Source organism: Bombyx mori, chromosome 9 (assembly GCF_030269925.1).
Source record: "Bombyx mori chromosome 9, ASM3026992v2".
In the NCBI taxonomy this organism is placed as follows: Eukaryota; Metazoa; Arthropoda; class Insecta; order Lepidoptera; family Bombycidae; genus Bombyx; species Bombyx mori.
The window spans coordinates 3,851,486-3,877,939 of record NC_085115.1 but is presented as its reverse complement, the minus strand read 5'-3'; the positions used below and the strand labels follow the sequence as shown (position 1 = coordinate 3,877,939).

Here is a 26,454-nt window from a genome sequence, read left to right as displayed (position 1 = left end):
GAAAAAAGAAGAAGATTTCTGACGTTTTAAATACATTACAGTTTTCGTGGACTCGAAAAAATCGTAGTCTCTTTACTCTCAATAATAAAATGGAAACAGTGAAGGAGGAATTTAATCGTAAAAGATTTTTTAATGTATCTACGAAACGCTAATACTGAACACAATAACTAGATATAATTGAACGTCCTATTATTTCAAAAATGTCGGTCAACCAATCAAACAAATAATCAGGAGCAATCTTCTACCAAAATAAAACATAGTCTGAGTACTCTAAAGTATGATGCTCAGAGATGATTATATTTTCACTCATTTTTCCTAGAATATATTCCGCATCCATTAAGGCTAAGGTCATCGCGAGGCGCAATTAAGGTCCTTCCTTAGAAGTGTCACTTATGAGAATAAACTCGTTATCATAATCACTGAGGAAACATTGCATTAAAATTACATTACATTAAATTTTTTATTTAAATTTTAATTACATCACATTAAAAAAACCGGATACGTAAGATCCCAAACAATTGAACAATTTTCATTTTAGTTTTGTCTAGATTATTGTTGGTGCATAATTCTTAGAAGCTATCGAATTTATACATAAACAAAGTCTACTCGGTTTGCTTTTAAAATTTTATATAAATTCTTTAATTTAGAAATTTAAACTGGTTATTTTTTTTTGTTTTTTACTTCGTAGGGCATCTGAGCCTGATTGGTGAGTTCCATCAACGTCTCCATTTCCGTCGTGAAACAATAGTGATCCAAAGCAACAGTCCAGAGCTGTGTGTATCGATAGATTATACCAGATTAAATCTAAAATCTCGGGACCAGGATCTGAGATACCAATTAACTTGATTCGAAATAATACTGATAAAAGAGCCGATCTGACTGTCGAAAATCATGATCCCAGTGAACCGCTTGGAACTTGATAAGATAAGTATATCTATTTTAAAAAAAGAAAGTCGTGTTAGTTACACTATTTATTATCAGCACTCTAGCGCGCTGCCGAGGAGTAATAGAGCGACCGGTTGAGGGTGTATCGCGTCCCGACCCGGCAGGCTGGTTCTAGTCCAGCGGGGTATTCCGGGACACCAGCGGCACCGTCTGGGCGGCCTGACGGGCTGCCGTACCGAGACGGCCGACGCGGCGACGTTTCAGAGCCTTCGAGGCGAATCGAGTCGGTTGGGCGTTCTTGGGATGAGCCGCGCTGTCTGGTTGTAGTGTTGACCGCGGTAACCCCCCTACCTCATTCGGGTTCTGGCCTCGGAGGGGATCGAACGTCGGGTGTAAGAGTGCAGGGGAGTCGTTTAGTGGGTGGGCCCTAAAATTCCTTGGGCCCGCGGTCTGCTTTCAACACCTGCAGATCGTTGAGTCCCACATACCCCGCGCGCACCTTAGGCGCGGGGACCTCGTAGGAGGTTCGGACCGCGTAGGAGGTTCGGACCGCGGGCCGAAAAAAAAAAATACACAACAATAACATAAGATCTCTCTACTTCGAAGTGCTGCATTGTTTATTCGTGGGATATCTCAGACGATCCCATCATCTCCGTCTAACAATGGCGCATTTCGTCATTCGATATCATTACCATCTCCTAAAACCATAAAACTAATATTAATTACCTTTCTCGATGTTTATCTGGCTCTGTGACATGCCTTGTTTCAAACGAATTTTAAAAAGGGCTATCTGTAATCTATTCAAAATCATAATGACTTTAATATACTCGTAATTTAATGAATTTAGTGACTACTTCCAACGACATGTGAGCCGACTCGTCTGTCTTTGATGGCCCATAAAGCTCATAGTTACCACTTATTATTCACATCAGACAATAGCTAGTAAATGTAGTCGAGAAATTAAAGATGACTATATCAAAATACAATTACAAAGGATGATCTCATTTGCTCTTGTTTTTCCGATACACAATATGCCTTGCGTTCATCAAAACCATATCAATTCAAAATATAGGTCAAAGTAACACAATGCCGACATAAAGGGCAAGGATAAGATGACTGTTTGCACACTTTTAGAAATATTGAATGTTTGTCATACGTGCTAGCTGTAACAGATTCGCTTTTGAAGTTGAAGTGGTCTAGAACAAGGATGAGCAAAACGCGGCCCGCCAAGCATTTCAAAATTTACTTTATTTTATCGACTTTCTCGAAACAATTCGTTTTTCTGTTCTTTTCTTGTTTGTCTTTATCTTGCATTAAAATTTATATATGAAATCTATACTCTTTTTCTGAAGTTTTTTTTTTAATTCTAATATTTATTATAAATTTTCGTAAATTATTCGTAGATAAGAGATAAACTATGTGCAGCCCGCCAAAAATTTTTTTAATTTAAATTGGCCCATTCATATAGCGTTACTAGCATCATTCACCGACGTACTGAATATTTTAAATTACCCTAGTACCCATAGTCTTCGAGTCATTAAATTTTACTTAACAGACAAGATTCTTGTCTATAAACTAAATAACTAACAGCACTCGTAAACAAAATCGATACTTTCTTAATATGTTTTTTTCTTATATTGAATAGTGAAAGAGAAGAGTATTTACTTAATAATAAGGCACGGCCCTACTATGTCTATAGACATCAAAACACGAGTTTCCTCATTTCGACGAATTAGGTTTGAAGCTAATTCTGCAAATTAAGTGCGCGTCTACCGGTCTACGGAAGAAAAACAAAATTAAAAACCGCCGTTAAAGACAGAGCTCAAAGCAACGGAAGTTAATAGATGACTAGACTAGATACATTATTAAATCTTACATTTCTAGAACGATTCCTTGCCATTTCAATTGCTTCCAAAAAGAGGCTTATTTATATAATGCTCTATACCTTTTGATCCTTCAAACAAACAAATACAGACAATAACACGTTGACTTCAATTCAATTATAGTAAATATATACTGTCAAGTATATAAAGTTATAAATAAATAAATAATAAAAGCTAAATCACATTTTATATCAACCAAGCAATCAAAATAAATAGCTAACTGTGAATAATGCAATGTCCAATATGAACAAATTTCAAAGTAAATTAAAAGTTAGATGAATAATTTATACGCAATTGCGCTTTGAAAATTGTACCACATTGTCTCGTTTCAAATCTTACTCAAACAGCCAAATATGAATAAAAAAAAATATAGTTATTGAATTAATAAACCGTTATTTAAAGATTACTTAGAAATAAAAAAAATGTGAAAGGCTTAATGTCAGATTTACCCGCGGATTACCGCTTTCGGTAAAAGCGAAAGTGTCATTTTAACCTGCTTTTCAACTGAACTTGAAGCCGATTATGATGTTTTCGTGAAATGTAACGAAAAAAATACTATTTAAATTCTAATAAAAATTGTGGTAGCTTAGAACTGATAACTGTGAAAGAAACCGGTCATCGTTCTCGTCGAACCCGTCGCTTGCGATGAGGGGCTCGACGAGTAAACTAACCCACATACACAGCCCACTGAGTTTCTCGCCGGATCTTGTCAGTGGGTCGCGTTTCCGATCTGGTGGTAGATTCTGCGAAGCGCTGCTCTTGCTAGGGTTCGTGCTAGCAACGTCGTCAGGTTTGAGCCCCATGAGCTCACCTACTAGTTAAGGTCACGCTGAAATAGCCTCTCAAGGCTTATCATCAGCTTTTTTTTTTCTACAGTAGAAAATCGCCGGATCCCAACCCGCATGGCAGGTGGGGTATGTGGGAGTCGAACCTCACCAAAAACTCCTGCTGCTCACAGCCGGCGCCCTACCCCGGACCGGGCGGGAACCCAGTCGGTGCTATTGAGACGGCGGCTCAGGGTTTACGCAGACCATATTACATCCAAGGCAGAAAAAAAAGGAAAGAAAATAAATTTATGCCTAAATTTCAATCATAATTAATCTTAGATACGTTATGGGTCTCTACTCTAATACTAAATTCTCAAACTGCAGGAGCTGGAGGTGGATGAACAGCTGTGTATCCGTTTTCCATCAATTACTAGGACCAGAGCGTATTTTGAGTTTGTCTCTCTCTCTCTCTTTTAGTATACACACGTCCACTGTTGGACATATACCTTCCCCAAGGCTCGTTACAACAACCGGTTGCATGTAACCACCTTGTGAGAAGCTTACCCATGCTACGACACCCAGTATATGTGGTCATCAGCCGAGAACTTTTTGACCCCACAGGCCATCTGTTCTACTAGCAATTTGTCCTTCTGCCACTCTTACAATATACATTAACATAATCGATACGCAACAAATTCTAATAGGAAATAAAGTTTAGGAATAAAAATCTGAAACATTTTTGCTTTAACCAAAAACCAAAACAACCCAAAAGTAATTATATTGTTCTAGATTTAAAATTAATTAAAATTTGTCCAAAATTTTAATTAATTTTATTGAAAGTATCAACACTATACCAACTTTACGCTTTACTGGTGGTAGGACCCCTTGTGAGTCCGCACGGGTAGGCACCACCACCCCACCTATTTCCGCCGTGAAGCAGTAATGCGTTTCGGTTTGAAAGGTGAGGCAGCCGTTGCAACTATACTTGAGACCTTAGAATTTATATCTCAAGGTGGGCGACGCATTTACGTTGTAGATGTCTATGGGCTCCAGTAACCACTTAACACCAGTTGGGCTGTGAGCTCGTCCACCCATCTAAGCAATAAAAAATATATACATTTTATACCATATATTATACATATCGTATACAAATACTATATTAAGTATATTCCTCCTGTAACTTCATTCGCGTCATCGGTTTATTCGTAAATTTATTACTGGATCTGAATTTTATGGATGGCACATTCCCTTCGATGTAGAAGAAAGCCTTCGTGATGAAACGATAAATAACAAGGGACGTTGCTCTGATAAATTATTCCTGGATACCACTATAAGCCTATTTTGTCTTCAAGCGCCGTGTAAACAAGTTTAGAATATCGATAGAATTATGTGTTTCAGCTTAAGATTCATAAGCTCATCGTAAATTTATTGAAAATCGTTTTAAAAATAAGTCTACGACGTAAACAATTTTTTTTTTTGTTTGTTGTCTGTTTCAGCCTTTGACATCAACATTATTCTCAGAACTTCGAACAAAGCTATATTAATTCAAGAAGTAACATTTTTATGTGGTCCAGAATTTGTGAATAATTCATATAAATGAAAAAAATAACGGTAGTTTGCACAATATTCACAAAGTTGATGAACACGAAACGTCGACTTTACTGGTGGTAGGACCTCTTGTGAGTCCGCGCGGGTAGGCACCACCACCCTGTCTATTTCTGGCGTGAAGCAGTAATGCGTTTCGGTTTGAAGGGTGGGGCAGCCATTGTAACTATACTTGAGACCTTAGAACTTATATCAAGGTGGGTGACGCATTTACTTTGTAGATGTCTATGGGCTCCAGTAACCACTTAAAACCAGGTGAGCTGTGAGCTCGTCCACCCATCTAAGCAATAAAAAAAAAATTATAGTTGAACTAATACATTCTAATTTGATGTCATCAATGGCATTAACGACTAAACATGATATGACATGCCCTTCTTCAAACAAGGCTTGTGGAGAGTATTAAGCGGTAGGCAGCGGCTTGGCTCTGCCCCTGGCATTGCTGAAGTTCATGGGCGATGGTAACCACTCACCATCAGGTGGGTCATATGCTCATCTGCCTACAAGGGCAATAAAAAAAAACGTTTTTGCAAAAACTGAATAGGATTACACGGAAAAATAAATCCCGCGGCATTTATAAAGACTGAATTATATATTTACATAATATGTGCGTAGAGGGTAATTTTGAGCATCTACCCATTCGTATGTCCGCATTTTTTGACATTGACAATTTGAAACATAAATCTGCATCTTTTTAGGTTTCTAGAAACCTACACGCAACTGCTGCCTAAAAATTGTCAAATAAAACATTCCTAGAAAGTGTGTGCAAAGTTCAAGGTATGTGATATTCTTACAAATTTATAAATCCATCTATATCCCCATCATGCTATGCCAGGAATTCTCTGAGCCCATACCGCGGCATTAAATCGCGTACCAGCCACGTTCATGAGTGCTCACAATCTTCAGTCTATTAATGATATATCCAATAACAATACTTAAAAGAAATTATCAATATGCTTAAACTAACCACAACAGATATTATTATATACTAGTGAAATCTGGTCACGCCGCGCTGCGTTTATCGCTAAATGTATGACAACTGTACAAAATATTCATTATATTATTTCTTTATATCACCTTTTTTTTCCTACCTATTCTAGTAATTTCGAGGGGCTATATTAGATCCTCCGGGCGAGTAGACGAGTTCACGGGGCTCTAAACTGAGGTTGCTAGTACTAGCCCTAGCAAGAGCAGTGCTTCGCAGAATCTACCATCGTATCGGAACCGCGACCCACTGAGAAGATCCGGCGAGAAACTCAGTGGGCTGTGTCTGTGGGTTACATCACCCATCGTTCGCTTACTACATTATAACTAATGTGCTATATTGACGTATATATTAACAGTGTGAAGTTTCATCAAAATCATCATCAATGTACAATATGTTTTGTGTGAGAGAGTAACAAACATCATACCTTCTCACACAATTTCGCATTCATAATATCAGTAGGCTATACTAAATTAATGAAACTTTTGCGGGCCCAACGTTGCCAGGTCGTGACCTACTATCGTTGAAAATTGAAACTTTCAAGCCAATTTAACAAAAGATATTACGAACAAAGCGTTGCCGGCTTATGGAAAATAAATCTACATTAAAGCTCTTGAAATATATCATGATTATAAAAAAAAACTGTCATTGTATTTTTGAATGTTTTTGCTAATTGATTAATGATTGATGGTCGGAGGATTTTATTATTGCTTAGAGAGGTGAACGAGATCACGGCCTAAATGGTATGTGCTTATCGAAGCCCATAGACGGGAATCAATTATTGACAATCAATAAAATGGTCGAGAAAACATATGTTTTTGTCGAGAAATGAGGCCCGAGCCATATATTTTCCTATTAGCTAAAATAGCGTTTTACTATTAATTAGTTATTAATTAAAATAGAAAGAATATCGATCTTATCTTGAGCCACGAACTAAAATTGGGAAAAAAGGCTGAAAATTTTTTTTACTTCAAGAATATTTAAAAAATTCTTGGAATGCCAATAAGATATTACTAATTAATAAGTAGGTAAGTGCTACAGTGAATATAAATACAAAAATGTACTCTACTCATGAAATATTCTCATTACGTGCCGATATTATGAAACGATATCTAGGACTTTACTAGATGTTTGTGCCCAAAAATTGATTCCTTTCAAATTAATGTTAATACTTTGAAAACGAACAATCGTAAACAAAATTAAATTGGCAATCATCTTTTCTTCGCTGCCATTTGTTTCATAACGTTTTAAGCGGAAAAATACTATCTGTATAACTCTGATAACAAAAACAGCTAGATACTTTACTTCCAAGTTTGTCGTTTGAAGAAAAATCGAACAATCTCTTTTTTATTTTGTTTGAATCGCCGTTCTTATTCAGCTTGCAAACTTGAGTTAACTGCTAAAGTGTGACTAAAGATTAATTTAAGAAAGTTACACTGCTTCATTAGGTTGTTTATAATTAGAATAATTGCTTAAGTAATCGGTTTGCATCTCGGCTCAGTTAATTTTTTCTGGACAGATATTACGCTTGCCTCATAACAAAATGGAATATTCGTAATTAGCTCGCCCAATTTCCTGTAATAAGAAAGTATTACAAGAAAAAAAATCCGATTCTTAATGAGCAGTTTTGTTCATCACATTCTAATATCCCAAAGAAATTGATCGTGATGTTGATACAAGGCTAAGTTTAGAATAGAACAGTTCTCGTGGTCTGCGTCGCCCTAAGCACGCAATTACGGATCCTCCTGATCCATTAACAGTGCTTTTAGGTACCACAAGTACCGGTCACCGTCCTCGTCGAACCCGTCACTTGCGACGAAGGGTTCAACGAGTGAATTAAACCATAGACTCAGCCCATTGAGTTTCTCGCCGGATCTTCTCAGTGGGTTGCGTATTCGATCCGGTGGTAGATTCTGCGAAGCACTGCTCTTGCTAGGGCCAATGTTAGCAACACTCCGGTTTGAGCCCCGTGAGCTCACCTACACGTTAGGGTGAATCTGAAATAGTCTCTCAAGGCTATCCTATGTATATAGGAAAAAAAAGTGGTCTCCGAAATTGCAAAATGAACGTACTAAATAACTTTCGAATCGTATTTTCATTCGCGAGAACCTTAGCAAATCTACAAACTACGATACTCTAGAAATAAATTGTTATCGGTAAACGTGAGTGAGAGAGTGAGATAGTGAGTTAACACTCACTGTCATTCCCCAATTATTCCGAGAGGCGTCTCGTTACGCCATAAACTTTGCGGTGCCGTTTCGAGGGCCGTGAGGCAGAAGAATTACGCAAGAAAGTTATTTCAGGAACTCGTTTCGTGAGGTCGTAAAAAAGGGGAAGAGATTATTGCCGAAAAGCTGGTCTACGTTGAATTGCAATTCGTATAATTTGAATGAAGCCCACGTGAGGCGTAATCGATGTGTGAGCCTTTTCCTAATACGCCTTTGTTAGATATTTACGATAAGTACTCACCGTCACTCATTGAGCTCTTGTCAGGGGCACAGTTAAGTCGCTGGTAATAGCTACCTAATCCTATCATAGATGATCGTACTGCAGACGCAAAGCAGTCTTATGTTAGACAGATGCTATGATAAGATAATTTAAAAATTTATATAATATTATTAAACTTCAAATACAAATTACTCAACGTTATCAATTATTTTTGATACTTTAGAAACTAATAGAAACCCTCCTGGCGTTAATTAAGAACCACGGAATAGTTATGGAAGACCGATTTTCTAGATTATTATACCTACAATTTTTTTGGGTAACAACTTATACTAAGTACGATTGAAATTAACGAAGAAAGAACGAAGTAACAGTATTTTTACGGTATATCTGGCTTATTTCAGTCTCCCACTCGAAATATTGAAAATAATAACATTACAATAATAAACTCGAGATTAAACTATAACAGTAGTTTTATTTATATCTACGACTCGCAAGAAGTTCTATGTACTAAAACGTATGAAGTACTTACTGATAAGTGACTTTGTGTCCTCTTACATATCGAAGGGTGAAAGACTATTTGCTATAAGCGACAAATTTGCTTAATACGCGACATTTATCTTTGTAATGAAAGGTGAGTTTTATTTGTTATTAACTTCAACCGTTCGATGTTTTTTTAATTGTACTTCAATTAAGTATACTCCATTTAAATAGCTGAAGAAGTTTTTTTTTGTTAAAATATTTTTTCCAAATTTTAAACTTTATATGGCTCTCCTGTAAAGTTGCGTAAAATGTCACTTAATAGCATTTCACCCCTCGATATAATTAATAGGTTTTTATTAGTTAGCTTCAGACGTATGTATGTTTGTAACGGAATCTTTGAACATGATTTTGACCCCCTTCAAAACGTCAGATTATCTCAAAATTTGGTATACTTATTAAGGACCGATAACCATTCAATATTTTTAAAAAAATGGAAAAAAAAATTGAAAATATTGAAATTCAACTAAAAAATGAAAAGTAAATAATAGTTTAAAAAAAAACTAACAAAATACGCTTTTATAGAAAATCCAACTAAAAAATAGAAAATAAATGTTAATAAATTTGAATTAAAAATAAAAATCCTTCTACTCATATCTGTTCATAAAATATTTATAACTACTGATACCATGCACCCCACGCTTTTTTTACAATAAAATCATTTTTTCTTACACTATTTTTAATTTAAAAGCATATTTTGTTAGTTTTTTTTTAAACTATTATTTATATTTAGATTATGTACTAAACACAAGAAACTATCTGCTTGCGAAAACTCACGTCTCACGATTGCTACAGATTTGTATCTCTATACTAAAGTGTTTGAATAGCACGGACAATAATACACGTGAGTTATATTCTCGACCGGCCGCTTATTGACCGTAATTCACCATCAACTCAATTATGAATAAATCTCGGAGCGAATTCGTACCTACGGACAACTTCTAACAATCAAAGTGTGTCAGCGCTTGTCAAAAATTACTAAGCGTGTCCTAGCCCTTTTGAAATTGAAACAAATAATGTGGATGTACTTAAAATAATGTCTCATTTCAAATTAGTTTTCTTTGTGTGAAAATATGTGTATGTGTTCTTATCGTCGTCATCCGATCCCCGTTTCTCGTGATCAAAATATTGAAAATGTTTAAAATATATTCATAGACTTTCAAATATAGATAATTTCCTACGGTGAAGTAGTTTCTATATGATGAATGAAAAAACATATAAACTAACAGAATAGATTCCATATTCCTAGTATAAAATATAAAATTAGTCGACAAAATAAAATATGTCGTCAAAGTCAATTGAATTTGCAATATTAAGGATAACTCTACTACTACTATTGCTGATCAGATCTTCGAAGAATTTAAATGAGATCTCATGAAAATTAACAGCTTTCTAGTAAAAAAAGGGTCCTCCAAATCATTTCATCTATTATAGAACAAAAATCTAAGATAACACACATAATGATAATACAGCCAATTTAATAGGCTCCTCCTCTTTTGAATTCAGTTAAAAAACGCTTAAGATACATAAGTCTCGTGAGTTATAGCTGTATTCTATTATATATTTTAAATATATTACATTTCGTAACACTATTATTACAGCGGCACTCCATTAGCTACGACTAAGGCAGGCAGAATTGAATTAACACCTGCAATACGAGATAACGCGCTCCGGCTTTAGATGAACAATGTGAGTTGTGCTGCATTGTACCCACTTCTGAATTAATGGCGGTAACGTTACATTACAAAAATGAACTTTATAGTCAGAAGAATAAAGAACTTAAGAATTGGTATATTTTGCGCTTTTATGCGAATTGAACAACTATATTTTAATAGGAACGGATAAGAAACGGCTTTAGATTAATAATGACATAGCCAAAATAAATAATTAACATTATTTTTTTTAAGTTCTTTGAGGTCTTTGAATTTTACTGGTGGTAGGACCTCTTGTGAGTCCGCGCGGGTAGGTACCACCAGACTAACTATTTCTCCCGTGAAGCAGTGATGCGTTTCGGTTTGAAGGGCGGAGCAGCCGATGTAACTATATTTGAGACCTTAGAACTTATATCTCAAGGTGGGTGGCGCATTTACGTCGTAGATGTCTATGGACTCCAGTAACCACTTAACACTAGGTGGGCTGCTCGTTAACCCATCTAAGCAATAAATAAAAAAAGGTACTACGTAACGCAGATAAAATAAAATTAAACAGACACTTATTTTATTTTCAGTTATTATTTCGAAAATTGTATTTTTTATTATAAATTTCAAACAAAATAAACGTGTCTCAGCACCTCATAGCTTAATCTAAGTGCTTATAAATTGTTTTCTCAGCAACATATTGTTAATATAATTTCCAACGCGTAAAGAAACGCGAAATTAAGTGAACATTGCAAAACTATGAGCAATATACTCTCTAGACTACGGTATTATTTGCCCACCTGTTTTCATATAACGGTAATAAAGTTCAAAGAGAGCTGTGAAAAAATAAAAATAAAAGAACACGCTACCTCGTGAAGCAGTTAGTAAAAAGTACACCTTCATCTGATGGTTTATAGTTTTGAGAGCTCTAGTGAAAATGTAAAAGAAACGATAATGATTTTAAATACGAGATTAAAAGTTTATTACAGCACTGGTGGAAAAGTACACTGGTAGTTCTAGGTTTTTTTTTCCTAAATTCTATTCCATATTAGGCTTAGTCTGATATCAATAGCTCCGGTACTTGAATATGATTTTATACACAAAATCATAAAGTTTTAATTTTTTTAAAGTACTAGAGGTCCCGCAGTAGTAGAAATTCGACTATAATGAATTGGAATTGTAAGTTTGTACACTATTCTGATTGTATTTTATACTTCTATAATCACAAATTTCGTCAAAACTACATTATAAAAAATATTAACAAAGACAAACAATATTTAATATATTCTCAATTTGACAACAGACGTGAAGAACAAAAGTTTGACAATAAATAGTATGCATGCGTGTGTGCGTCAAATACATGGTATTTAGTGTGTGTAATGTTTTCTTTATTAATTTAATGTATCTTTTATGCATTATTTTAAAAAAATATTAGCATTGTGCACTTCTTCTCTATATTCTCTATAAGTGTGGAAAATTTCATACTCCTCCGTCCGCGCAATATTCGTAAAAAGGGATACAAAGTTTTTGTTCACGTATTAATATATAGATAGCCGTATTTTTTTGTATAAAATCAGATTTCCATTTAATTGTTAACCCTTGATAATTCTATGTATAAAGTTTCCTTAAAATCATAAAACATAGAATACTATATCAATATTCGTAAAAAAAAATAATGTATCGTCTTTAAATGCCTTGTTTCGAAACATCCTTATTTAGTATTCCGCATCATGCGTGACCCTGGTCTGACCTTCGAGATGTAGAAATTGAACTTTATCTCTTACTAGCACGATATATATTAAACAGCTGTTGTCTGTAACTAAATATTGTAGGTTTTTTCTTTACAGCGTATTTACAAAAACGTGCACGATTGTGTGGATGTGAAATTTCACCCACATTAATACGTATTTAATTGAAATGTGTACTACATGGATGTGGTACAAAAATAAATCATTATCTTTTACTAATTTTAAATTATTCCAAGTAAATTAAGGCAAGAGTTATATAGCAAAGTAATTTTCAATAATAATTATATTACATACCATGTAAGTAATTGACTTTACTTTCAATTGTGAATCCTGGAACAAAACTTTCAACAATGTTGTTTATTTGGTAATGTGTAATTAATTGTACTTCGAACCATACATTTATTTCGACAATAACAAAGAAAATCATAGGGAAGACTGGCCACTGGGTCTTAACTGGCCAATATTAAACATACATATTATTATTTATATATATTTCACAAAAATGTAGCTCTACATTATTGTTAGTTAATACTTTATACTATTTGAGTCCGTGACCGTCCGTGAACATAAAGACAATAAAAAATGCAAAATTCAACCATAAAAATAGCCTTAATTACGTATGCGACTTGAAAATTAATGAAAATATGGATTCGTAACATTCCATTAATAAAAAGCAAATAAACTCCGTTATATTAAGAGCCAATTAATTCCAAGTTTTAGAAGTAAAGTTAATCCAAAAACTACAGTACCTCTAATAATTAAAGGAGAAACCTTTGCAAAAACAATGAACTTTCGAGAAACCCGATATATTCCCGTGAATAACACATGAAGGGTCACGGAACGACCTTCGCCCCAATTTCCCATGGTATTCAAGAGGTAAGTAAACCCCTGCCGTACGAAGGATCTCTATTGCCAACCTGATTTGTTTTTGTATAAATCGCCTGTACTTCCTACATTCTTTCATTTCAAATTCCACATTTTTAACGTTTTTTTTTATTGCTTAGGTGGGTGGACGAGCTCACAGCCCACCTGGTGTTAAGTGGTTACTGGAGCCCATACACATCTACGACGTAAATGTGCCACCCACCTTGAGATATAAGTTCTAAGGTCTCAAGTATAGTTACAATGCCTGCCCCACCCTTCAAGCCGAAACGCATTTCTGCTTCACGGCAGAAATAGGCAGGGTGGTGGTACCCACCCGCGCGGACTCACTAGAGGTCCTAACACCAGTAAAAACCAGTAATTACGTAAACCAGAAATAAACATATTCTTTGTACTTTATGAGTGCTTACGTTATACTAAGTCCGAACTATTTAGTTTAGAAGCTCAAATATTTACCATGACCAAAGTTCGCAGTTCACGTGTGTTCAGTAATTATGAATTTATTGTTATTGTTAAACATGGTGCGCTCAAGAACAGACAGGCCAATTTCGTCGTCTGTTTAAAGCATTATGACTTTAGCAAATAGTAGTATAATAGTACATAGTAGAATATGGTACATAGTAGTTTAACACATAGTATGTGAGACTACAGTGAAGAGTCAATTGTTTTAGTTTCAATAATAAAATGTCGCATTTAATTCTTTTACAAAACAACATTGCACGAAAGGGTACCCCTGCTGCGGTTAATTTATTCTGTGGTATGAACAAGTGGGCGTCACGCCTTTATGAATAAGGGCCTGTGCACACCACGTTTTTTAAGCGCGCGTCGACGGCGCGCTTTTATCCTACAGAGCGGTTTGTTGTCGTCTGTATCGATACAAACGCGATGCTATCGCGCATGTGTATCGATACAAACGCGTATTTGAATTTATACAGATGTGCAAAGGTCTACAGGCTGCGTCTCACTTGCGTGCATATCGCGTCTGTGTCGCTACGAACGCGCGTCGACGGCGCGTTTAAAAAACGTGGTGTGCACAGGCCCTAAAACCGTTGGATTTACGTAATTGTCACGTTCACGGATCGAGCACGTTTCTATATTTGCGAACGACAGCGGTTCTCTGACATTTCGTTTAATTAACAGCGCCAAAAGGATATTAAGTGTTTAAATAACATTTTAATTGAACGAAAGCTCGTGACTTTGGCCAATTTGAACGGAAACAATGAATACCTATTCGTCAGACATCACATGACATCCATATTTTATTGCCTAAGCTAAATAGCCTAAGCGAATGAAGCTCACGACATATTTACCAGAGCCCTTAGAGTATACAAAATTGTTACCTGTATCTACGGTTACATATTATTCGGCAATCTTATAAGTCGCATGTGACCACGAAAACTATATAGAATGCGAATCTTGAAAAATATCATAAAGAAAACTTTTTTTATTGCTTAGACGGGTGAATGAGCTCACAGCCCACCTGGTCTTAAGTGGTTAACTGGAGCCCATAGACATCTACAACGTAAATGCGCCACCAACCTTGAGATATAAGTTCTAAGGTCTCAGTATAGTTACAACGGCTACCCCACCCTTCGAACCGAAACGCATTACTGCTTTACGGCGGAAATAGGCGGGGTGGTGGTACCTACCCGTGCGGACTCCCAAGAGGTCATACCACCAGTGAAACTATATAGAATTCGAATCATCAAAAATATTATAATGACAATTAATTATTTTTTTTTGCTTAGATGGGTGGGACAAGCTCACAGCCCACCTGGTGCTAAGTGGTAACTGGAACTCATAGACATCTACAACGTAAATGCGCCACCCACCTTTATAAGTACTAAGGTGTCAGTATAGTTAGAACGGCTGCCCCGCCCTTCAAACAGAAACGCATTACTTCTTCACGGTAGAAATAGGCAGGGTGGTGGTACCTACCCGTGCGGACTCACAAGGCGTCCTATCACCAGTAATGAAGCACATTAAATCTTTGCGGCTTTGATTTTTATTACATGATGCTATTCCTTCACCGTGGAATTCAATCATTAAAGTTAAGTACGCATTTCATTAGAAAAAATGGTACCTGCCTGCGGGAATCGAACACCGGTGCATCGCTAGATACGAATGGACCGGACGTCTTATCCTTTAGACCACGACTACTTCTACAGTAATTCTAAAGTACTTGACGTAATATTACTCTCTATATAGTAATTCAGTTAAAATGTAACACAATATATTATTCTAAAGCCATTAGCATCATTGGAAGTTCTAAATCGAATTACAAAACTACTGACTGCTATAAAATAATGTTTATCCAAAATTTTTCGTGAACACAAAACTTGTTAAAGCCTCAAATTAGTTCCAATATAAAATCGTATAGCTGTTGATTAAGAAATCAACATTTATTACAGACAGTAGAATTGCATTATAATACATGTATTACAAGGAATAAAATAAGCATGTGACATACACTTGTAACTTAAAAACAAAAGTGAAATTTATTGCTTATGTTTTTAAATAACATAAAATTAACCCTAACGGTCAGAACCTTAGAAGCTTTTAGTTGCAACTAAAATATAAATTTGGGAGCTTAAATCTTAAAGCCACGAATGCTTCTGAAAGTGGTCTGAGCCGGAACCGACCGAAAGCACTCTTCACCGAAGTGCTACCTCTGTCACACGAAGCTTTTACCTTTATTTATGCGAAAGTCACGCGAGTATAAATACTACAGACCTTCTGCTCGTGAATAATACTATAGAATCGTTAATAAAAATCGGTACAAGAGAAAACTTAAATTGTCTCGAAAGACCTCAAAATTGAGAGAAAGATCCAAACCGAGGATATAGTTGGTTTAAAAAAATTAACAATGGTATTAGCATACAAAAATTTGATTTGACGTAAAAGTTTGTTTGCCGGCTCTCGTATAGCAAAGGAGCAACGGACCAGTATGATTTTTAGACTACGTTTATGAGTGGAGTAGCAAAGGGCGCAAAGTTATTTTTTATCGCAAAAATAAACCTGTTTTTTCATTAGACTTATAAAAACAGCTCAAAACCGCTACCCGCCTCCAAATAATTTTTAATAATAACGTGTATATTTACAAAACTTGCTTTTTGTTGTTGTTAAGTATTACATTAGATAATACTAAAGCACTGTTGAATTGGTATATTGCTGGAAGTAGATTACAGTACATTTATAAATATATAACTGTGCAAAAGCGGGGCGAGTCTCTATAAATATTATTCTTCTTTTTTTATTGCTCTTGTAGGCAGACGAACATACGGCCCACCTGATGGTGAGTGGTTACCGTCGCTGATAGACTTCAGAAATACCAGGGGCAGAGCCAAGCCGCTCCCTACCGTAAATAAGCTTTGTATAGCTTTAATATTGAATTTCCGTATAAATTTGCATTCCGAATCTAACCTCTTAAGGTTAAAATCTTTATGCTTACAACACAAAAGACATCAACTAACAAAATTTCAATTTAGTATTCTCGAGGATTATCTGTATTGAATAGATGTCTGTATTTAAAATGGATCAATCATTCAGGACTAATAATTATAAATGTATAAATTTTAATTAACTAGTATTTGCAAAGATATATTGTATAACGAAACGATTCCATTCAGGCAATACAATAAAGAAAATTGAAATCGTTTGATACGTAAAGGACATCTCAAACTAGGATTTTCTCGTGTTTATGAACACCTAAAATACACAGCTGAATGAAATACATTTTTTTTTATTGCTTAGATGGGTGGACGATCTCACAGCCCACCTGGTGTTAAGTGGTTTCTGGAGCCCATAGACATCTACAAAGTAAATGCGCCACCCACCTTGAGATATAAGTTCTAAGGTCTCATGTATAGTTACAACGGCTGCCCTACCCTTCAAACCGAAACGCATTACTGCTTCACGGCAGAAATAGGCAGGGCGGTGGTACCTACCCGCGCGGACTCACAAGAGGTCCTACCACCACTAACCTTTTGGATGTTTGTTAAAATTTCGCACAAACATACCAGGAAAATGGAATGTGCTTCTTTCTTTCTGAATTTTAAATTTAATGTAGGTGTAACCACGGGACATGTCTAGTATTTAATGAAGGTTGTAATTTAAACCAAACGAATCAGAACTAGACATTGAGAAATACATAGCCCGGCTTACTAACTTAGACCAACAATCAAAGGCCTTTAAATGTTATTAAATTATTTACTGTAAACTTTAATGTTATCGTATAAATTTTACTTACTCTGTTATTTAGGACTAACTTTAAAACAAAACACAAAGTTTCTGTTTAGTTTATCGAAATTAAATATTGGGTCAAGAAATTTCGGAACTGCCTTTAGAATATCGAAATATGAAGAACCTTTTGATATAACGGACAGGCAAACTTATCAAAAATATGTACATAATTAATTAATTGTAAAAATCTCAATTTAAGAGTTTTGGAACAATGCGGAGGGGTACCCTAACTGGGAAAAAACGTCCGTAACGTAAGATTTTTATTAGTAATGCACACAGTGTAGGTACGACTTAACTTTGTAATAACGTACGAAAAATAACATATTTTTTTATCATTCATTGACCAGGATTTCAGGGTGTTCGTTTGCGCAATACACTAACTAACTCTTAAGCAAACAACCGTGAATAAAGTCTACTACCATAAGTTCGCACGTAACCGAATGACCGTGGGTTGTTGCCAAACCTCTAGTTTTATTTTCTTTATACCTCGAATAGAACTTAAAATTAATATTTTCATAATAAGGTACTTCGTTCCTATCCGGTGTCCCACGACACTACATTTTTTTTTTATCTTGGTGCCAGCGAACGAACTGCTAGTTTCGCTCATTGTAATACATTACTAGTCTACTACCGATCGCGAACTCTCATAAATGTTATTATTCATATTTCTGTATGTACAGGCTGACAAGATCACATCCTGCCCGTTGTTAAACGCTTACTAGATCCCATAGACAACCGTGAATGCATCTGCCCGCCTTGGCATCTGAGTTCGAAGGCGTTCGTTATCATTTCCTTCTGGAATAGGTTTTTAGCGGTAGGCAGCGGCTTGGCTCTGCCCCTGGCATTGCTGAAGTCCATGGGCGACGGTAACCACTCACCATCAGGTGGGCCGTATGCTCGTCTGCCTACAAGGGCAATAAAAAAAAAAAAAAAAAAAGAATAACAATTTTACTAATTAATGAGTAAAACAGCTAATTTCGTCATTAAAATAAAGATCTGTAAGGTTATTTGTCAAAGATATTCCAATGCTTTCTGTAGAGCATTGATGATTTTGAATGCCGTTGTGATCTATATTCAAATACTACCTTCACCTACTGTAAGTAGTGATTTTATAATGATATTATACGAAAACTAAAATTATAGGGAACAACTTCAGAAATTAACACTTTATTTACCGTTACTAAATGAAATTCAGTCCTGAATAAATATTATCAAACATTTCAAAGTTTAAAACATAATAACGCCCCCTGTTTTGTTTCATATTCTGCAAAACAATTTTCGTTTCATTAATTCCTATAGTACTAAATAATAAAAATGATACAACAAATATCGGAACCTTCAAATTGGATTACGACGGCTTTGTGGAACCAATAAACAAGATGGTGGTATTGAAAAATCTACATACGCAATCTACCAAAATGTAATTAAATAAAATCGCATTAAATTAAATATTTTTAAAGTCTTCTACAGCGTATAAATTGGTTTCTCGGAATCTTAAATATATTTAAAATATTTTTTATTGCTTAGATGGGTGGACGAGCTCACAACCCACCTGGTGTTATGTGGTTACCGGAGCCCATAGACATCTACAACGTAAATGCGCCGTCCAACTTAAGGTATAAGTTCTAAGGTCTCAGTATAGTTACAACGGCTGCCTTACCCTTCAAGCCGAAACGCATTACTGCCTCACGGCAGATCCGTACCTACGGTGATACCTACCCGTGCGGCTCACAAGAGGTCTTACCACCAATAAATTAATTAAAATTAAAATATTTTAAAATTATTCATTACTAGCGGCCAGCGGCCCGCTCCAGCTTCGCTCGGGTCTTTAACAAAAATTTCAACGATATTTGACATTGTTTTATTTTTTTAAATAAAGGAACACTTAATGCGGCATAACTATAATAGTCTCACTTTTGGTAAATAATAATGTGTTCTACAAAGTCGTAGTACATTATTTTATTCCATCATCAATAGCTTTCGCAGGGCACGCGGTGTAAAGAATATTTTAGGTAATTTTTTTACACCTTGGGTTACATTATTGCAGTTTTAGTGAGGATTCCTAATTTTTTTCAAAACATGTTATAGCCTATATCACTCGGGAATAGTGTAGCTTACGAACAGTGAAAGAAATTTTTAAATCGGTTCAGTAATTTCGGAGCCTATTCAATACAAACAAACAAACAAATCTTTCCTCTTTATAATATTAGTATAGAAGTATAGATTGATAGAATATTTGATTAAGCCACTGAAACGAGTGTCCCAAGTCGACGTCCACGTGATTAGATGAGCGTGACTGCACTGTGTAATCATTTCGCTAACAAGAGAACCTTTACAGGCTTTCCACGTAACAACTGCGTACGTAATTAACGCGCTTTGATCCCTAAAATTGAAACGAAGATTTGGAATAGCTTCGTCACTACGTAGTATAAAACAAAGTCGCTTTCTCTGTCCCTATATCCCTATGTATGCTTAAATCTTTAAAACTACGCAACGGATTTTGATGTGTTTTTTTTAATAGATAGAGTGATTGAATAGGAAGATTTATATGTATAATAACATCCATTAAATAGTGGAGAAATCAATAATAAATTACAGTTTCCGAAGCGAAGCGAGGGCGGTCGCTAGTATATCATATTTCTCTTAAGCCGTATTCCTTGTATCTGGATCATTAGCGTCGCTTTCTAGGAACCTCTGCCATAATGTTATTTCATCCGTTATATAAAAAAAAAAGGGCTATATAAAACGGCAAAACGTACTTAAGTCTTAATCATAGCGAAGAGTTTCTTTGAAACATGAACACGAAATAAGTTGCTATAATGTTCAGAAAGACCAAATTGAAAATCATTCGAATGAACATATTGGATTCGTGAGTGAATCTATTGTTTGGTTTTTTTTAACAGAATCATTCGTTCTGTTATTGATTATTGTAACTGTATATTTTACTAGCTGTACCCGTCCGCTTCGCTGGCCATTTAAAATTAACATTATTATTTCTCAACCCTACAAAGATTCTCATCATTAACGCCCCCGCAACTGGTGTAGGGAGTCCAACACTCATATAAATATTAGCATAACCATTAAGCACATGTATTTTCTACATGGATACCAAGTTTCAAGTCAATCGGATGCATGGTTCAGTAGTTATTACGGAACATCCGTAAAAACCACTGAAGTATAGTTACACTTTTTAATAACAAATATGTATACGTATATTCATAGTAAGGCTTAAGAAAAAATCAAAGAAATCAATTAAAATATACAACTTTCACATATCATAATCACTTAGGACTTGAATATGAAACAAATAACAATCATTATACAGAAATCAAATATTAGTAGTATTACAAAAATATTATAAAATAAAATCGAATAGAATGAAAAACCAAAGGATTAAGGATTAAACATTGTTATTTGCAAATAGCAGTAGATCATGTCATATAAACATATAAGAGTTAAGGGTTTTATCCATAAACGTCCACGAAACGCTCAAATATAAAAGTCCAAACGCGTCAGTAAAAGTCACATGTGGTGAAACAATATAAAAGTACGTCAATACATCCGATTTTCGAATCGTATCATTTACACTCACTCCGCTGCCTTTAGTCGAACGCGCGGTATCGATTCAATTTATCACCCAATATTCGGAGGCTAGATGTAATTGTCGTCGATATTCAATGAGGTGAATGCAAATGAAGACGAAGGCCCGTTCAATGGTATTGACGATCTATCATTACATTAAGGTTACGAGGACTTGCTTCAAGGTCGAAAAACCGAACGCTTCTGTGGAAAAAATTGGATGTAATCGATGATCTGCAGCAATTTAAAAATGTGTATTAATTTTTATATTTAAATACTATGATCATATTACATTATAAAATATTATATGATACTAGCTGTACCCGTCCGATTCGCTGGGCAAAAGCCCATTTTTTAAAAAAAAATAACATTATTATTTTCTACATGGATACCAAGTTTCAAGTCAATCGGATGCATGGTTCAGTAGTTACAACGGAACATTCGTAAAAACTACTGTAGATCATATATTAGTATAGATTATATGACAATTTTTTTTGTATTGTTTATTGAGTGGATGAGCTCACAGTCCACCTGGTTTTAAGCGGTTACCGGAGCCTATAGATATCTACAACGTAAATGCCGCCACCCACCTTTAGATATGAGTTCTAAGGTCTCAGTATAGTTCCAGAATAAAAAAAAATTACGAATAACACTCTCTATGATTAAAACTACTTTTGGAAATGGTAGTGCAAGGTAGAGGGGGAAGAGGTCGACCGAAGAAGACATGGATGGAGTGTGTGAATGACGATATGAGAGAGAGAGAGGAGTGAGTGTTGAGATGACGGCTGATAGAAGAGAATGGAAGAGAAAAATTAGCTGTACCGACCCCACCTAGTGGGATAAGGTGGAGAAAAAAAAAAAAAAAAAAAAGAATCTATAATATTTTTTTAATTATCATTACATTATTTCCGACGTTTAGTATACTTTACTGTTTTCGTGGTCACGGACAATACGTTGACATTTGATATTAAACCATAAAACTATAATAGTTTTAATTGTGTCGAAGTTTTAAAACGAATGAAAATACTAAAACACTTTCTATCTTCGAATAAGTAATATTTCACTAATATCACTATCACTAAGTTAATAGAAATAACTATATAAAAAAAAGAACAGAAATAAATTCGTACTCTAGAAGAGATTTCAGACTCTGCTGTATGCTATTAAATTTATACCGTTGTCTAAATAGACAACCACAGTATTAATTAATATCTTCGCGCTCAATAATATCGCAACAATAATAGATTCCTAATAATTATAACTGCCATTTTAAAATTATTATTATTATTTTATTGCCGTATAGGCAGACGAGCATACGGCCCACCTGATGTTGAGTGGTTACCGTCGCTCATGGCCGTCAGCAATGTCAGGGGCAGAGCCAAGCCGCTGCCTACCGTTTAATACTCTCCACAAGCCTCGTTTGAAGAAGGACATGTCATAGCGCTCGGGAAACATGAGATTCCTTCTAAAATGGCTCGTTATAATTACCGAAAATAAAAGTCATTTTCTATTATTTTAAGATAAAACGCAAAAGAAACCGCGAGGCCTATCTAGTTAAATATCATTTCTAATACTATGCAAATGAATCGGATTATTGATAAAGACAATTACGTTCAATAAAAGGACGAGAGATCGAAACCCCTTAAAAAGATCTCTGATCCCGACATAATTTTCACGCCAGAATTCTTTCCTCGAATTAGTTTCTTTGACAAGAAAAATCTTTATCCCAATTCTGGCTCTCGCATACTCGAAGAACAAGCAACAAGGTTCACAAAAGACCCCGAAACAAAAGAACGGGCTATTAACGCTTAGCACGAATTCCGTTTTGCATTATAAAAACTTCTTCGGAATCTATTGTGAGATAAATCTCGGAGACTATATTTAAAAGTGTTTTAGACAGTAATTTTGCTGTGCGCTGTATTTTTTATTGCTTTCGTAAGGTAGCCGAGGTTTATCTGATGGTGAGTGGATGTCGATGACGCCAAGAGAACAGCCAAATCGCTAACTTGCGGTTGTGGTTGCTTTTCAAACTTCGTTTGGCGAAGGATGAACGAGAAAGATGCGTTCAAGAAACACGGGTTTTGGGTTTGGTTCCAGAACCACATGGTACGTGGCCAAAAAGGACTTCCGAAGAAACTCTCTCTAGATGAAAGCAGTGGTTCTTCAAATCGTGAACCTTGCACATGAACGAATATGTATTTTGCAATGAAAAATATTTAGGAGAGTTACAACTGCTTATTAATTAATTGTTGAATTATCCCGGATATAATAATAAAATTTAAATGACTTTATGAGTTAAATCTTTCGTCATTTTAGCATTTAGAATCCTCTTACTGTGAACTGTTTTTATTGATGGTAGGACCTCTTGTGAGTCCGCACGGGTAGGTACCACCGCCCTGCCTATTTCTGCCGTGAAGCAGTAATGTGTTTCGGTTTGAAGGGTGAGGAAGCCGTTGCAACTATACTGAGACCTTAGAACTTATATCTCAAGGTGGGTGGCGCATTTACGTTGTAGATGTATATGGGCTCCAGTAACCGCTTAACAACAAGTGGGCTATGAGCTCGTCCACACATATAAGCAATAAAAAAAACTTATTACACAGGCCTCTTATTTTTTTGACCAAAATTTTCAGTACGCTATGAAGCACTGATGGGTCGTATTATCCGGGATTCGCGATCCTGCGGACTGCGGGTATGCAGGCAAAATTCCACCGGAATGGCCTATAATCCGGTAAATTTATGACGCTCCCCAAACTGTTGACGTGGCAATGTGTAAAAGCTTGTCAATGAAATATAGTAGTTTAAGGGTTCGGACTATATTATTCTCTTGAAATAAATTTTAAGAAAACGTTTTGATAGATCACTTTTTCGTTAGTTCGATTTACAACAGAATCAATCAAATCAATGGTCGAAAAAATTTGTCGCCATTTTTTTTGGAAATGTGTTATTTTGTTGTTGTGTCAAATCTTCACGTAATTGTGCCTAAGTTAAGACTAGATTTTGCGTGATGCCGAAACAAATAACATATAGAAAAAGGACTAATTAATAAGGATGATTTAGCCATATATAAACACTAATATCGAATTCTCTTATTTTTTTACAGAGTAAAATGTACTGGCACGGCTCTTGTGCTATCTTATAATACAGAAGTTCTTCCCGCGTCCTCGTCTGTATAGAGTCAGGTTGCCGTCTGGAAATCTATTTTATATTAAACCATGTAATATAACCATAACATAGAGAATAAAAATACCAAAAGCGCCATTTACATGGTTCTACAGTAAGCGAGCGTAGTTTTTTTTAAAATAGTAACTTTACACTAAATGAACATATCTAATTTTTTTTAAGATACGGATACCTATGATGTAAATTTTAAGAAATTGATCGAGATCTGCAATGGACTTTTTTCTATATACTCGCAGTATGGTAGACCTCTAAGTTTTTTTTAAATAATAATAATATTATTATTATTATTATATAGTAAAGTAAGCATAAATCTCCAAGTAATCGAGCAGTGCGAGGCAACGCTACATCTTGACCTGTGGCATCATTTGGTGTCCAATGCGAAGACCTACATAGGGCCCTTGTGCAAACTCAATAAATGAAATAAAGAAGTAGAATTTGTAATGAATTAGAAAAATGCGAATGCCTATTATTTACAAATCTATTTATTGTCTTGTCTTGGACGTGACTCATAAATACCAAGCATGCAATATAATATCTTTAATAATAATAAGTATCAATAAAACTAATATACTGAACAGTATCTAGGTGATAACATTCTTTGATATCGATTACGAAATCTTTTCATTACAACAAAAGCATTTTCAATCAATCTAATACAAACAGACATCGTTGTTAAGGAGAGAATAAAGCAAATTGAATTTCCGTTTGAATTGAATAGAATGCATTTCAGTAGCTACACGTCTAGCTTTACTTTAATATTATTTGTTGTAAAGAGGGGTCTGGTTCTGCATTGAGCGAAGCTTCGCCCGAAAGAGCACTTACCTACCTTCAAACTCACTTGATGTTAAGATAATTGGCACGTATTGTGTGTCCACAAGGTTTAGGAAACACGTTATTGCCTGTTGTTGTTGACAAGCATTCATACGTTTTCACTAAAGGGCCAGCATAGCAGCTCATCCAAATAAATTGATCTTATTATCTTGGCTTAATGTTTAATAACAGCTTCTAGTATAGATTCAGTTGAAACAAAATAAGATTTATTATCCAAATCATATCGTAATCAGAAATAATTGGCAGCACTCCCACTGGGATAAGCATGTGTCGCGGACGACTTTTAGACTATGCAATCATTTTCCAGATCGGTACATAAAAAGTCAAAACAAAAAAACAAAATGTGTGCAATTCACACGTGGTAGAAGTGAAACCTTCCAAAATTAAAATACAATTATCCTAAACGTCTTAAGTATATATAAAATTTTGTCATTAGTAAATAATTGTAAGGTAGCGCCCTCTGTGAATTGATATTTTAATTTCACGTATAATCCTAAATTAAAATTCACTACAAGAGCTTTCATACACACGTTAGTATTAAAAAATCTCACAGATGGCGCTGTATTAAATAGTATGTATATTTCTGTCTCATTCTTTGTATTTGTGTCTCTTACCTGTCGTTTTTTCCGTTGCATCCGGTTTGAAATCACAACGATTCTAAAGAAGTTTTCACTTCAAAAATACGATAAAGACAGTATCAGTTTTTGTATGCGTCTGTGGAGAAATGAGTTGTGAGATAGATTCAATTGTGTCTGGTATGTGGAGAAAGATTATATACATATGGGAATCTTAATTGTTGAACCTTTTTTTTATGATTGAAGGATTACTGGTGGCCTGGAGGCCTTTCCAGTTTTACCAAAACAGGTGGGCGAGCAAAGACTCAGACAGGAGGGGTGTAGCGCCACCCTATTTCTTCTCGTGGGCGTTGCAAAGCGCGAGTCAGAGGTTCACGGTACAATAGGCAGCACCATTTTCTTAATATTCAACGGGCACGCCGCGATCGCCAACCGGGATTAAATGGTCGTAAAGTGTATTGTAAGAATGGATACGACAGGTATAAAATTAAAGGCTTTGACTTCAAATTTCAAAGTGGGTGGCATTCACGTTGTGTGTTCACAGTAGTTTGGAGCGTCAGTTCCTTTAATTATCTGAGTAATCAAAATCATTCTAATCACATAGCGTTTATAGTTATTCAAATGCTTATCTTTGTTAAATATGTAATAATTCGGAACCTTTTGTACTTAT

The 26,454-nt window shown here is 35.3% G+C and overlaps 1 protein-coding gene across 2 annotated transcripts in view; it reads right to left on the bottom strand.

Annotated features, from left to right (window-relative positions):
• The window catches only part of LOC101737888 (uncharacterized), a 90,052-nt gene that overhangs the window by 25,755 nt on the left and 37,843 nt on the right, over positions 1-26,454 (bottom strand). The gene's annotated exons all lie outside the window — the stretch shown is intronic.